At 37.4% G+C, this 16,432-nt stretch overlaps 1 protein-coding gene across 4 annotated transcripts in view; it reads left to right on the top strand.

Moving 5' to 3' along the window:
* Positions 1-16,432, top strand: part of GNAL (G protein subunit alpha L) — a 180,611-nt gene that overhangs the window by 65,124 nt on the left and 99,055 nt on the right. The gene's annotated exons all lie outside the window — the stretch shown is intronic.

Below are 16,432 nucleotides of genomic sequence, written 5' to 3'. Positions count from 1 at the left end.
CTGTTTTTGTGTTCAGTTCTTCTGTTTAATGTTTCTAATGCTGTTGTACCTATTGACACTTCAGATAAGACTGTCAAAAGCTGCTTTCCTCTTGGGTGTCAGTCTGCAGAGTTGCGGTTAGCCTGCAGAAAAGGATATAAAAGGAAATAAAAGAATGGAGTGCCCCCAGTAGTATTTCCCATATTATTGCACTTCAGAGCGGAAATTCATGTAAACAGTGGTCAAGCAAGGTGGTTTGCTTCCTTATCTGTTTATTGTAGTTGGCCTGAGCAGTGGTTTCATTGCATGTGAGCGTTGCCGTCTTTTGATATGGAATTGTAAGCAAATGAGAGATTTCTGTATAGAGATTACTCTTCTGAGGCAACTTAGGGGTACTATTTGGATTAACTTGCATTGACGTCTTTCATTTGCTTTTTACATTGTTGTTTATGGAAAAAATGTGTAATCTATTCTGTGTTTTATGCATGGTGTGAAAGCAAGTGCACAGACATGAATGTTACTGAAAATTATTTTTACTGTGGCATGATTTAAAGCTGACCTTAGAATTACATATGTATGCATATATCAGTATATATCAAGAGCAATTTGTTACGGATACAGTAAGGGCTACAAAAAGTCTTTGTTTATTGGCTACATGATTATGAGTTGTTCGTGCTATTAGTATTACCAAAGAAGCCATTTACAATACAGTGTCTTTAGGTTATTATAGCTCCAGGGTGGAAGAAGGAGAAGGGGAAGAGTCGTTTCTTTATTATATGACTCATATTCTCTGGTGTGTGGTTTTGCCTCTGGTAAAGCTACCACTTTGAAGGTTCAAGATAAAGGAAAAACATCAGACATCTTGTTCAGTTAGAATTTAACACAGAATGCAGATGTTAAGAAAACGACTGTAAGGTACTCCCACATGGGGCATAATTGCTCAATTGGTAGATGCAAGTTAGTAGAAATGAGAAACTCTTTTTAGAAATGAAAGTTGAGTTTGAAATGAAATATACCTTCTGCAGGTATTTTGGTTCTGAGGCATTTTTGCTCATTTCATTCTTTATTTTTTGCTTTGATATGTTATTTGTTTGGGTAAAATAACTAGTGACATATATCTTCTGGAATTCTCTGTAATACATCTTTTTTTTCCTGAGTTGCTGGGGGAGAAATAAAAGGTGAAGTGGACTTCCTATGGCATTGGAGAAACATTTTTTTTAATGATGATTTTGAAAAATTTCTCCATTTTCAAAGAAGCCAACTATATGTGGGCCGACTGAACTAAATGTTGGTTACCTCATATAAGTGAAAAGCTTATTCTTCATGGGGGGGAAAAAGGAATGAGGCCTCACGGACTTTGAAGCAAGTAGTAATTCATTTGAAATCTTGATTCAAACTCAATTTTGGTTTAAAGTAAAAAAAATAAATAAATGAAATTAACTCTGTTTTTCAATTAAGTAGGATTTCTGATGAAACTGATGTTATTTGAAATAAGTCTTAGCAAAACAAACAAACAAAAAATAGTGGCTTAAAAAAGGAAGAAAAATCTGATCGTGTTTTAGAAGTAAATGGCTTTTATATGTCAGTTTCATCTGTTCCTCTCTGTTGTCTTTTCTGTGCCATTCATAGGTAATGTGTGTGTAAAATGTATAGAAGGGCTAGATTTTCTTTTTTTAATTCCTGTTGCTTTAGCATGCTGTTTCTCTCCAGGAAGATGTGTGAGCAAGACAGATTTAAAAAAAAATGTGCTATTGTGCTTCAGGGCTTGATTCTACTCCAGTTTAAGTTAATGATAACTTAAAATAAAATTATGTTTCCAGCTGAAATAGCTTTCGACCCATGTAGTGTTTTGGTACAAGAGCAAATGAAAAAAGAAATACTCGGATAGTAATCATCAGTCAAACAGTAAGCATTCTGTGCTAAGCATTGCTGAATCCTGATGTTTGGAATGAGGCCTTCTGAACCAGAGAAACCCTGTGGTATTTAATAGTGTTCATTCAGTACTTGCTATTCTGTTATCTGCATTTAAACGCAGGTTTAAAGGGAAAAAAGAAAAAAAAAAAAAAGAAGGAAAAAAAAGCTGACTTAAGCAGAGCTCAGGTATTGGTTCAGGGATAAATGTTGGAACATTCTAAAACTTGATAAATGGGACCCTTCTTTCTTTGGATGAGGAAAGAGGTAATTTTAGGATTTTTAACAGTATGGATGGTGTTGAACTGTGAAAGGTAGCTGCCTCTGTTGCTGCAATGTAAATTACAGGTGTGTTATTTTTAGGTTATTAGTCACGTAAATCTTTGTCTTAAAAAGCAATGTATTTTAGTTTAAGATGTATTTTAAACATTTCGCATCAACCTTATTTGAAAATGAATGCACTGTACCACAAGTCTTTAAAGAGAGGCAGCTGATGATACGCAGTTTCATGGAGGGCGCAGTGTGGCCAACATCTGTGCACTAATTCAAATGTATTTGTGGCATATCGGGTATGCTTGGATATGCATACTTAAATTGCATACCAATTAACTAATACGTGTTTAATTGTGAGCGTTAGCCTTTAAAATAAGTGGATTTGAAACTACAGATTTCCTGTGGGTGCAACCATATTATAACATAAATTCACAATGGAACTTCCAAGAACTTGACTGAAAATGAGATTCACATGTATACCTTTAATCTGTATTTTAGGGTTTTGTTTGTTGGGTCTTTTAATTGCATCAGTCTCTACAAAATGTAAGCCAAACAGCTGACTTTTGTAGTGATAAACATTGTAAAACAAATGTTTTACTCTTTACAACATTTTAATATTGCTTTAAAAATTTGTAAATTGCCTCCCACAATTTTACTTAATTTTTTAAAAAACTATTCCTCAATTTGTTTTAGATTTGCTACCTTGATGATTCACATAAAACAAAATCAAAGGTCTCTTGATTTCCATTATGATTTGTGTGGTGCTTTTTGTTACTTTTGTTAAAGGACTGGGAAATTTTTACTGAAATATGCCAAGCGATGGTTGCGGTCTAGTTATATAAATAATAACACTTACGGCTTGCTATATATATATATATATATATATATATTTTTTTTTTTTTAAGAAGTTAATAAACGTGAGTAGGTCATGTGTCCATTGTAGTTTCTTCCTTGAACTCATAAAAAGGAATCAAGATAATTTTTCTTCTGATTACTACTTAGCACTGTGTTCCAGGCTGGAATCAACAGAAAGGCTTTAAAACTGAAATGGAAGCACACACAGCACATCGGGAAAGATTTTTTTGTTATTTTTGGCAAAGTGTTGATTGATAGTTACTAAAGTTAACAGGAATTGACCTGTGCCATTTTTAATCCTTTATTGATGGGGATTTATTTTGTCCTTTGTGGAACAGAGTGAACATATTAAGGGCATATTATGCTGGTAGCTGTGGAAAAACATGGTGTGTTATGTAAGCGCGTGCGTATTCAAGTTCAGTTGTCTTTACTGAAGTATTTGAATTTTGTGAGCGCAACACGTCTGTATGGTGATTAAGTCCTTTAACTTTATATTCTATCAAATCAGGTTCATGTGTCAGTTTGATGTACGTATCTAGCAGGCAGTCAATTAGCTACAACCAAAGTGTGTAGTCTAATGTTTGCCTATATGAACTAGTCACCAGTGAATGGGAATCACTGGCTTGGTAGAAAACATGCAGATACTTCATCTGGTTATTGGGGTGCGGGGAGACTTGTCAAAGTACTCATTTCCCTTTGCTAAAAATGTTTTTAGGAAGGACATTTTAACAAAATATTTTGTTAAACCTTCATAAAACACTGAATTGTGCAAATGTAGTCCCTTGTGCTCATTTTAGAACACTGGTTTTAAAACTAATATGTAAAACATCAGTCGGGCAAACTCAGCTTTCAAAAGTGAGATGTTAATATGCAGGCATTGACAGGGAAAGTGCTTCAGGTTCAGCTGGCCCATGGTTTGCTCTGTGTTTTTAGATACAATCATTTGAGTTCATTTTCATGACTTGAATTTTCCTCCACGTTTTCTTCATAAAAATGAGGATGTCGTTTCTGTAATGTAAAAACAGGAGAAAGAGATAAAATGATGGTCATTACTGGAAGTTGCATAGACTTTGCTTAGGCATTCCTTCTTGGGCATAACATTCAAATTCATACTGACATTAGTGCATGGTGATTGCTGGTTTACACAGAACGTGTCACTGTGTTTGAAGAAACCGGAGATTTTGATACCTAGAAATACACTTCAGCAAAAAATCTTGATACTTAATACTTAAATAAAAGATGAAAAATGTGATAAATGAGGTTCGTATATGGTTAAACTTCCTTCAGTTGCACAGTTCATGCTGTGACTTCAATATGCTATTTGGTCACAACGTGTTTAAGTTTCCCTGTAATATGTACTTGATAGAGCCCAAAGGAGTTAGAAAACATCATCATCTTACATTTTTGGCTTTCAAATAACTTGCAGTATTTCCATGTTTCTCGGGAGTATGAAAATATACCATGCTTTACATGAAAATGTCATAAAAGAGAGAATGCAGTAAATATTGCCACCAGTGGCTTCCTTTGATTTTTCTTTTCGGTTAGGTTTTTAGTTTAGGGCTTTGTTTATCATCTGGGGTAGGATGAACAGCCACAAGTTTTTATAGCAACCTGTGATGGTTAACATTACTGTAGTTTGAATTCCAAATTAACTTCTAAGAATCAAGTAGATTTTTAAACATTGTCATTTGCCTTTTTCTTGGTCTAAGTTGCATGCTGGTGGTTCTTCAGCTGTTATTATATTCACAAACTTGGAAAAGATCTAGAGGGTAATGATTAAGTTGTGTGAGTACGGCAGTGTTATTACTAACCTGAATGAACTTCAAATACTAAGGAAGAAGCATGTCAAAGAAGAGTACCTGCAGATATTGTGTATGCTAACAGAGTTGTTGGCAACTCCTTGTTCTTCACGCAAAGACTAATACTGTCAAGAAGACTGTTATGGATAAGTAGTGGATACCAGGGAGAAGTAGCAGTTACGCAACAGATAATGTTTCTTTGCTGCAGTAGCTCTCATTTTGGTGCTGTATGCATACGATTAATTAACAGCAGATATGAAAGTTGTGCTCTTTTCATGCTGAGAGCAGATTCTGCTGATGCCCTGTGACACCTTTCCCTCAGTGTGAAATACCTGCTTGCATACAGATTTCATGGAAGTGTGTCTGGTTTTCATTAAGCTGAATCCCTAATGTCCTGATTAGTCAATGTTCAAGTACTAAATTGTGAACATTTCATACCTGAAATCAAATGAATACCTTGATGTTACAAGTTGTCTTGTTCCTATTCTTCTGAAAGATTAAGTTTGCTGCTAATGGGTTGGTCAATCAGAAGTGTTTTCAGAAATAACAAAGTATTACTTTAGCCATACAGTTTCAGAACCAGAAAATTGGAATGGGGTTCAAATCGCAGACAAGTCTAGCGCAGTGTTGAAAAACAAACAAACAACTTCTTGAAGTGATAAGGTATTGTGAAACTGTAAAATTATAAATATCTGCCACAACTTTCTTTAATTTCTTTATGTTAATCATTTGAAAAATATCCAGATGTTACTGAAAACATAATTAAGGTTTAAAATTGGAGTGGTTTGAGTAGATTGTAGCTCTTCTGCCAACAGCATAAGGACGGAGACTGGGAGCCATAGGAAGTCCTATGTATTATCACAAATGAGCGGCAGTATTCAGAAAAAATAAAGAGTAGGTATTCATTTCTGAGTTTGTTTCTAGCTCTTCCTATCTCAGTATCATATGTTTGCTTTTCTTGTATATATTTGTCTTTTTTTAGAATGTGTTTTTACATCGCTTTCATTGAAAAATAATGAATTTCAGTCTGAAAAGACAATTACTCAAGAGAGGGTGATGAATAGTGCTGCTTATGAATCAACAGCAGTGTTATGTTCAATACTATGTTTTCACAGTAAAACTAAATTAAATGTTTCCTACCTTACGTTGTGAATCTGATTTCACAGATAGTGAAGTGGTATCCGCTCTTACCCAACTTGGCTTATTTATTATCATCGCACGAGACACAGACTTTCACTGTGAAAAAGAACAGTTAATATCTAATTTTATTAGTGCCTATAGAACTTCTATAGTACTAAAACTTACGTAGTCTTCAGAATTGTTGGTATTTACTGGTATTACTTCAGTGAATGCAAATTAATTGGGGACTTCTTGAGAGCCAGCAGCAAGTCAAATACTTATTTTATATTCTGTGTTTTTTGGATGCAATTTTAGCTGAAAACTTTATATACTTTCATAGCACTTTATAAGGGTAAAAATATTTTTACTTCTACATTTAGATATACTGATTTGGTGGCAACTGGAAGACTAATAACTCCAATTATCATTTTAAGTAGGAGTGACTGATTTTCATCACAGAACCAAAAATATATTACACGATCATTTATGAACCTTAGAATATTTTTGTTCATCAGGTGTTTTTTAGTGTATGCCCTGATTTCTAAATCAAAAAAAGGTGACAGTGAGAGGTTAAAGCCTCTGTGACTGTCGCTTTTGCACTGGCCACAGATCTGTGAAGGTGGCTGATGTATTTTCAGTTGTGGTTTCCGTTTTTCCTTCCTTCCCAAACTCCTGACAGCTGTTTAGGTGCCTTCTGTAAGCTGTGCATGCGGCGGCAGTCCTCCACCTCAGACAGCAAGGTGCTGAAGAACAGACATTGCTGTCTGGTATCTGAAGGACAGCATTAATGGCCTCTCTGGATCACAAATTTATCTTGATTCTGCATCTTTCTTTGCAAGAACTTATTTCTTCCCTCATATGTAGTTGAAACGGCATTGTAGTGAAGCTAAATATAAATACGTGTGAAGAGTAACCACATTGCTTAATGAAGACACACTGTCCAATTAGTCTGAGGATGCTGACGACATTTCAGACTTTTACAAGTGGCAGTTTTCAGAGGAAGGGCAGTGAAATATTTAATGAATTGTCATTATTTATAAGCTGCATTAAAACAGATTTTCCATCACAGTCAGTGAAACTGTAAACATAGTGGAATATGTTAAACAGTTGTTCTCATTATCAATTAATTGTTTTAATCTTTTAAGCCAAAGACAACTTGTTGATGATGGCTTTAGCTATTTTTGAGTGCTTTGTAAAAGTAATGTGTTTACTAGTCAGGGAGGATCTTTTAATTTTTGTGGCTATGGTTTAAATTAAAAAAAAAAAAAATACATGTTAGGGATAAATAATGACATGCATGCACATTGTCACTGAAGCCAGAGAGACCTATGGACCAGAAGATAGCACCTACTCATGCAATAATAGTGTCATTGTTTAGAGGTTCAAAGAAATGAGTGTTCATTGGCACAACAGCCATAAATCTGAGCTGCATGCCCTTTCTTCAGCATGTGATGCAATTCGAACTGGAGTTTCTGGAACTGTGTTAAGCACTGCCAGCATAGACCTTAGCAGATTTTTTTTTTTTCATCATTTCCATGGCTTCATCCATTGATTGATTGTATTTATGGTCAACGGTGGATTATCCTCTTAATGTCAATGTAGTCTACATCAGCAGATTGGATATTTGGTTTGTGGAAGGCACCAGTTTCAGCAGTGTAATAGAGAATGAGCTTAACAGTATGAACAGAACGTTCTGTGTCTCCCTTGCCTAAAATGAAGTAAATAAGTTTAAAACACAAAAGTAATACGTAGTGTTATATTCGCCCCCTCTCCCCCCCCCCCCCCCCCAAATATTGAAGCAGCTTTTTATGATAAATGTAAATGTGGCAGTAAAGCAGATGAGTGGCAAGAACAGTGTGTGTTTGCAGTTTGCTGAATGTTACAGCTGTGATCTTTGTTCTGCCACCTATTTAATTTCATTTGCTTTTCTGTTAAAAGATTCAAGTGTTATATTCCAGTTCTAGGAGCTTTTCTTAAGGATGTAATTTGTACAACACAGTTTTAAGTTTATATTGTCTTTTACTTTGGAAAGTCTTGCAGTGATTTCTCGGAACAGAGCTACATCTGGTTGTAAACATGCCAGCTATCATGAAGCATGGAGATTAGGCTTTCTTACTTTAAATCAGTAGATTAATTTTAGTTGGTTTAAAGTGGACTCTTGTAATTAATCTACTCGAATTTGTTTTAAAAACCTATGTTGGATGTTTTGAAAGAATATTTATCTTTAGGCAAGAAGAATATTGGAATCTTTATCCGTTATGTCGACATTAGAGGTGAACTTTGCCTTTTAAATCTTTTAAAAGTAAACGTTCTCTGACACTCCTGCCAGTTCATTCCCTTTGAGTTTTCTTATTGCTGTCAGTAGGACTTAAACATATTTTAATGCAATATAATTATCCCACTATTTGAAACGGTGAAATTGTTTAGCAGGATAAAATAGGCTAAAGATACGCAAGTCCTCTTATCTCTGTTAAGTTGGTGAACGCTTTTTGATCACGTCCACCCTCACTTCCATAGGATGTTAAGTGACAGAACTGTGCAGATCATTCTTTTCTTAACTTACACCCACGTTCTTTCTTTCATATCAGCTAAATAATATCAAATTTAAGAACTGTCAGGTAGGAAAAACATGAAAAGGCAAAGAATGGTAAAGTAAAACGGGGAGAAGTGTATCCTCAGTTTCCTCTGCAGACAGCCGTTGACTCTGCCTGCAGAGCTGGAGCTGGCCAGGACTAGCAGTGAGACCTGGAGGTCAGTTCCAGAACACCTTGGGTGCAGGCTAGCTGCCTGGAGGAATTCACAACCCAAGTCAGAAAGAAAAGGCAGAAGTGAAGCAAAAATAGAAAGCCCTTATGTTACAAATATGTGGTCATTTATTTTATTTTGCCGCTAGAGAAAGGAAGAGATCATGTATTTCTACATGTTCCTGAAAGCATGTCATTAATTATCAGATTTTTAGCAGGTCTTACAGAAGAGTCAGGTTTCCTGGTGGAGTTTGGTAGACCTTGAACGTTGGGGTAAGAATATTTTTTCTGGCAGAAAGGCATCCTTTAGTTTGAACTTCATCTTGCACTTCATTTTTTTTTTTGTGGTTGTTTTTTTTTTTTTTATGCCAGTGTTGCCTTTTCCTTTGGGGAAGAACAGACATAAGTATATGGGACAACACACTTTTAATTGAACAGCAGAGCTTTTATTTGTCCTTTCTTAGAAGGAAAATTATCATTTTAGTCTTTGTTATTATTTGCTGACTTTCTCTCTAGATTGTAACAGCAGTCAACCAAAAAAATCTAACCAACAGACAGCAATGTGGGTATATTACAGACAAAAAGAATAATTAGTCAGGGAATCATAATTACTCAGAAGTCATAATTGGAAAATAATTTGATTGATTAAATATATCAGTAGAGGAAAGTGGCAATGCATGTTTTGGAAAATCTAACCTGCAAGAATTTTCTCTGCTTCTGCAGAAATAAAGGATCAAATTTGGTGCTTGTCCTTAAGTTCTGCAGAGCAGGTTTTGATTCTTCTCACTGATGAATGAAAGCCCGGCAAGAAGTAGAATGGTCCACAAAAATAGAGCTCATCCTAAAATCCTCTATTGCCTGCAGTCCAGTTTTGCAAATGCTTAAATGTGTGCCTGTAGATGGACTTAAATGCCTTGCTGATGTACTGTTAGCTCAGTGTGCTTGCAGCTGAATATCCGGTTATGCAGTGATATTAATACTGAAGTCACAAACACTTTCAAATGAAAAACAAAACCAGCAAATCATTTTTCTGTGTTAAATATATATTTGGGAGGTCGTTGAGCTCTTTTATGGATTTTCATGGGGGTGGGAAAACTTGTGTAGGTTAGAGATTGGCACAAAACTTGAAATAAGCAAAATCTTCTTCAGATAAGTGACAGTTCTCTGGATGCTATTAAGCTATGAACAGTAGGTCTTTTCAATAATCACTGTGATTCATTTTCATATTGTGTTTTTTCTAATAATAATATCTTTAAAAGGCTTACAGAACAGTAGGCTGCACCAGCATAACTTTCTCTGCCGAAAGGAAGGGTTCATGCATGGGATCTTAGATAATTTACCTTAAATTGATTTGCACAGCTCGATAACACCATAAGAGAACTGTGAGCTCAGGTCACTGGTTCATGTAGCACCGAGTTCCATCTCTGATGACGGCCAGTAGCAGCACTGGAAAAAGATTGTAAGAGTGGAGCGTACAATAGGCATGGTAAAATTTCCTGCATTTATTCTCTTAGTCTCTGTGGATTTATAGCTATTTCTTGGCATTTGAGGTACTTACCTAGTTTTAAGTTTGTGTTGTATATGTGAGGAAGTACCACTCAAAATATTTTTATTTTTTCTTTCTCTCTTTTTTTTTTTTTTTTTTTTTTAAGCCAGTCTGTCTTCTCTGGTTTGTCATTTTTTTGTTGTTATTTCATCTCTTCCACACTGTCCTCCTCATTACATGCCATATCCCTCCAAATATTTATCTTTCAGCTTAAGGAGTCTGTTTAACTGGTTCTCTCGCAGGACTCCTTCCATATCTTTGCTGATTCTTCTCACCCTTCCATGTTTCTCCGACTTTTACCAGGCCCTGTTTGCACTTTAAGGTTGTAGTTGCTCACAGTGTTCAAGGTGTAGGTACATTGTGGGTTTATTTACGTAGTTTATAAATACTGACTTGATATTTCTTATAGAATTGTTTTTGTATTTTTATAGAATTAGAGTAAATGACTTATAATTTTAAGAGAATGTGAACACAGTTGCAGGTAAGAGGCATATGTGTGAAGGTCTCTGCAACAATACCATCACAGCCCAAAGGGTGCCATTAGTGACAGTTACCCTTATTCTCAGGTGTGAGAAGGACCTGAGTGTGACGTTGTAACATATTTTGACTATTTTTTTTTCAAAAAATCTATTGCATTCAATTGTTTTATTCTGTCATATGGAACCATAGAATCCTTAAGAGTTAGAAGGGACATCTGAAGGTCATCTAGTCCAACTCCCCTCCAGTGAACAGGGACATCACAGTTAGGTTGCCCAGGGCCTGATCCAGCCTCACCTTGAAGTCTTCAGGGCTGGGCCACCAACCACGTCACTAGGCAACCTGATCTAGTGCCTCACTACCCTCACTGTAAAGGACTTTTTCCTTATATCTAACCTAAATCTACCCTCTTAGAACTTGAAACCATTTCCCCTTGTTCCATCACTACAGATCCTGCTAAAGAGTCTGTACGCTTTCTTCCTGTAGCTCCCCTTTGGATACTGAGAGGCCTCTATCAGGTCACCTCACAGCCTTCTCTTCTCCAGGCTGAACAGCCCCAGCTCTCTCAGCCTGTCCCTATAGGAGAAGCGTTCCATTTCATGGATCGTTTTTGTGGCTCTCCTCTGCACACGCTCCAACAGGTCTGTGTCTCTGCTATACTGAGGACTCCACATCTGGACGCAGTACTCCAGGTGAGGCCTCACCAGCACAGAGTAGAGTGGCAGGGTCACCTCCCTTCACCTGCTGGCCACGTTTCTTTTCATGCCGCCCTGAGTATGGTTGACTTTCTGGGCTGTGAGGGTGCGTTGCTGGCTCATGTCCAGTTTGCCATCCTCCAGTACCGCCAGGTCTTTTTCAGCAGATCTGTGCTCAATCCTTTCATCCCCCAGCTTGTATTGGTAAGGGGGGGTTGCCCTCACCCTAGTGCAAGATCTTGCATTTGGATTTGTTGAACCTCGTGAGGTTCACCTGGGCCCACTGCCTGAGCCTATGTCCCTCTGGATGGCAGTGACATGTCTTTTCATTTGCTGTGCTGCCATGTGTCCCTTATGAAAAAGCGTTTTTAAAATTATTAACCATGACTAATATTTTCTTCTGTGTAGAAGGAGAGCATACTTTTATTTTTCTTCTTAAAATGGAAAAAAAAAAAAAAAAAATTGGTCTTCAGCCTGATTTTGGAGAGACAGTGTTTACAGTAGCACAAAAGACATTTGTGCTTTCAAATCTCCTCATCATTCTTTAATTGTTCCTTATGATTTATCTGATTTAACAGAAAGGAAGATCATTGCTTGAAACCCTTCTCATAAGAATATTTTAGAAGATTAGAATGCCCTTTTTTGTTGTTGTTGTTGCTTTGTTGCAGTCCCTAATGCTGTGTGTCACTGAGAGAAAATGTTTTGAACTTTTTGATCTCCCTTGGGGAAACGCTGCAAGTAGCAGAATTTTGTTATTTTTAGGTCAGTTTAGGTCTTACATGATTCAGCACTTGTGGTTTGTGGGAAAAAAAAAGAGTTGTAGATTATGATTAAAGGAGCAGAAATAGTAGGGAGTGGTTACTAGAAAAGGAATAGTCTTACTGTTAAAATACTTTTTTCATTTGGCTTTCCTTCTTTTTAAAATGTCCATCCCCATTTCTCATATTTTTTCTGTTAGTTCTTGTGACTCCTACACTTCAGACAATTTAGAACACAAATTGCCTTTGTATCTTGATAATACCATTTAAGTCTGTCAAGCATGGTTGTCTCTAGCTGGTCAAGCACCCATCCCCTTTTGACAGCCTCTCAGGAACAAACAGAAAGCTGCTAGGAAAGGGGTGGAGAAGGCATGAAATGCAACATAGTTGCTTGTAGTACAGGAAAAATTCTTTGTTGTAATAATGAACCACAAACAATGAGTTAATTCACAATGAGTTACATTAACAAAGCATGAATTACAAAAGAGACATGAATTAGTTATGTCATTCTCTGGCATTAGTGAGTCCTCAGCTGGGATATTGTATCCCAGTATTGGGAACTGAACTTCAAAAAACAAACAAAAAATCCCAACTTTTTTGATGTTCTTCAGAGCATCAAGAACAAGGAGAGACTAAGGAAACAGGGTGTACATACTCTTGAGAAAACACTCTGGTTTGAAAGAAAAAGGGAGATTAATACAGTTTTCAGTATTTTAAAAGCTGTAATTATGTCATCTTGCACCTGTCTACAAGGGCTGCTCCAAAAGTAGTGCCTACTATTTTATTATTTTGGCCCACGACATCACAGATGGATGTTGGTGATACAGCAGTAGAAGTTGAACCTCCCCACCAATATTCCATTACACGTTGCTGCCCTGTGACAGATGGCCCCAGAGGGGCAGTCTGACAGAATGGCGTCTGACATGGAAGTGCTTGTGAAGCAAAGGTGTGTCATTGAATTCCTCCATGTGGACAAAGTAACACCTGCTGACATTCATTGATGCTTGCTGAATGTTTATGAAGACCAACTGGTGGATGTGAGCACAGTGAGACAGTGGGTGGTGTGTTTCAGCAGTGACAGCAGCAGCAGTGGGTTACCTCCGCTGGTGCAGATTTGTGTGAGTGTGGCATGCAGGCTCTTGTTCATTGTGGATGAAAATGCAGAGCTAATGGTGGTGACTTTGTTGAAAAACAATATTTTGTAGCTGAGAGTCTTCTCTATCAAGCATTGTTATTATTCTCTTTGTATCTGTTATAGTTTCCATGGAAATAAATAGAAGGCATTACCTTCAGAACAGTCTACTGATTTAGAGGAAAGAAATGAACTTAAGGAAAGGAGAAAATTCCTCTTTTCAGTTTTGTACAGCGGTCTGCATTTTCAAAATGTCCTGTAACAGTGACTTTAGGAATCACAGTCTACCAAATACAGTGAGATATGAATGCCCAGTTCCAGGCATTTAATGCTGAGTTCTCCAGATTCCAAATGTCAGTAGTTCTGAAGCAGTGGTGACAGCTCCCTGTTCTAGCAGCAGGAAGGTCCATGTGTGAATCTCATGGTAAGTGCTGTCACTTTGAGAGTATACGTTGTATACTGAGATCCTTAGGGGAGGTTTGAAAGAAGAGCTCTGGCAAAATTGGTGACATTGCTAGCAAGTAGTTTAAGGAATTAAGGACAGAGATCATAGGAAATCTCTTCCAACCCAAGCCATTCTATGAATCTGTGAAAACAGGTTTCATTATTTATCATAATCAGTGTAGCAAATTCTGGAGGAAGGAGAAGCATTTTGTATTTCTGTTAGGGCTCGTTTCTTATTTTTCTAATGGAGAATGTTTAAGGAGAGAAGGATGTTGAAATACATCCTGAAGTACTATTATTTAAAGTATGAACACATTGAAAGGTGTATCAACTTTTTTTTATTTTTGTTCCTTAATGATTAGGAGCATTGCCCTATACTGATTCCTTTCCTGATCCATGCTTACACGATAGGTGTGAATTTGCTGTATACCAAAATTCTAGGGTAGAAGCGTAAGAGTTTGCAGTAAATCAAAGTTTTCATTTACTTTTTCCTTTTCTTAAAAACAAGCAAAAATTGTTGCATATAGTATAATTAGGCAAGGTTCATTTTTTTTTGTTGATTTTTTTGTTGTTGTTGTTGTTGTTTTTTAAGAATGCATTGCTTTGCATGCTTTCAGACACCAAAAAGGAAATGTGAAGCAGAATGTTTGTTAATCACTTTATGAAGGGCTGCTTTATGGAATTTGGGGGTATAATGAGGAGAAAGTCCTGCCTCTGACAGTTAGCTTGAGTGCAAGGGGAATTCCAGGCATTTGCTCCCAGCAAGAGAGTTCCTTTATTCTGAGTACTCTTTGTTTGCTGTACTCACTGACTGGCTGACTTCTATCAGTGTGTACTATTTCTGGGCAGGTTTTCCCAGTGTTGTTAGAGTGAGTTCCTGTTGAGACCTGACGATGTGGATTTCTAACCTGGAAGGTATTTTACTGTCTGACAAACATTTTGCTTCATTTACTTTTTTGAGTTGCTTATGTTTTCCTCTTACATCCATTTCCTCTTACATCCATTGTTTTTCTCCCCAAGTTTCATACTTTTAGGCTAATCTGAATCATGCTGCTGTTAAGCATACATGCTGAGAAATACTCATGGTGCAGTTTCATGAGTATTTGTTCAAGCTGTGCAGCCAAGCTGAGCTATCCTCCTCTTTCTCCTCTGCCTCCATCCATTGACAGCCTCCCCTGTTTCCGTCCACTCTGGTTTCCTATTTTTGTACCTGCACCATGCCCTCAGCTGTGTCCTGGCAAAGCTTTGCCAGTTTGTTTTGCCTGACCATATGAGTGGACAGGAGAGCTTATTCTTAATGTGGATCATTCCTCTGGTTTAACATGTGGAGTGACACAAGATGGGGAAAATGGAAGTGGAGGTGGAATGAATGGTAGGATGTAATGGGAGGGTGTATGCTGTCTAAATAACAGTCTTACTTCTTCCAACCCTGCATCTACAGTCAGAGATTAAGGTCAGACCAGAAGCCACTGAAGATCTGTAACTCCGTGCTGTCTTAAGTTTGCTGTTTGTGATTTGCTGCCTGCTACTTCTTGCAAAGGTTGAGTAGTATAAGAACAGGTCTGTCTTGTTCACCCTTGCCCTCTGGATAAATAAACACTACTACCTTTGCTCATGCCTAAATTTAACTTGGTGGGCAGAAACTGTAAGGCTTAGTTTGATGTGTTTCAAAAGCAACTGAATGATCTGAACTCTAGTGTACAAAAGACTTCCTAGCTGTTGTAGTCCCATGTAACAAGAACTCTTCCGTTCTGCTTTCATTGCATAACTGTAGGACACTTCTTCTGCGTAATTGTATAATCTTTGCTAGGAACATGATGGATAGGTATGCAGAAATGCCATGCACAATGTCTAGGCCATAAAAGACATGCTAGTAATGTGAAAGACAGTAGGGCATTGTTGCAGTCCATGCCATGTCAGTGGCAGCATGTAGAAGTGAAGCTATGTTGTAAAGTTGTCATGGCCTCTGGGGGAGACAGGACAAGTTCACAGAAGTCATTTGAGGGCTGCTGAGTGTGTAGAAACATAGTTTGGTTCAAGGCTGAGCTGAGTAAGTGGAGATTGGCACACTGTCTATGGGTCTTGGGCTTGTCTATCTCCTGTTGGGCTCCCATTGCTGGAGGAAGCACAGTTGACCACAAGGACCTCTGGTTCCTTACTCATGCCTTCTTAAGTTATGTTTTATTAAGTCATTTCAGTGAATAACCTTCCAACATTCCTAAATCATTGCTATGGTAGTTCATTTTTAAATCGATTAACTGAAAAACAAAAACAAACCACAGCAGTTTTTCAGGTGAAAGTTTTGCCTGATGTGCCAGTAATATTCCCCTATTAGCCATTCTTTAGTTTTTCCAGTTACAACACGATGAGTGTGAGAGAGCACGCTGCCCTTCTGAGCAGTATGTGTGATGGTTTTCCTTCTGTAAGCTAGGAGAATCTCTGACCAAAATAGAATCATAACACCGTGTCCCTCAGCCTGTCTTTGTTTGTAGGCTGTAACCAGATAGTGCGAGGCTGGCTCAAGAGGAAATTGCTCACGATAGGAGTTTCAGAGAGTAAGACCATTCTGAACATACTAAATAATAAAACTTTTGAAGTTTCACAAGCTATAGAGAGATGCTGTAGGAGGCGCACACTTGCATGTGATGTTTACACGATCTGATGTATACGTTTAAAAAGCCTGAGGGTTAGCTCAGAGCT

This window comes from Phasianus colchicus, chromosome 3 (assembly GCF_987193195.1).
Source record: "Phasianus colchicus chromosome 3, bPhaCol1.hap1.1, whole genome shotgun sequence".
NCBI classification, from domain to species: domain Eukaryota; kingdom Metazoa; phylum Chordata; class Aves; order Galliformes; family Phasianidae; genus Phasianus; species Phasianus colchicus.
The sequence above is the reverse complement of the archived record's forward strand: the minus strand, read 5'-3'. Positions and strand labels throughout refer to the sequence as shown.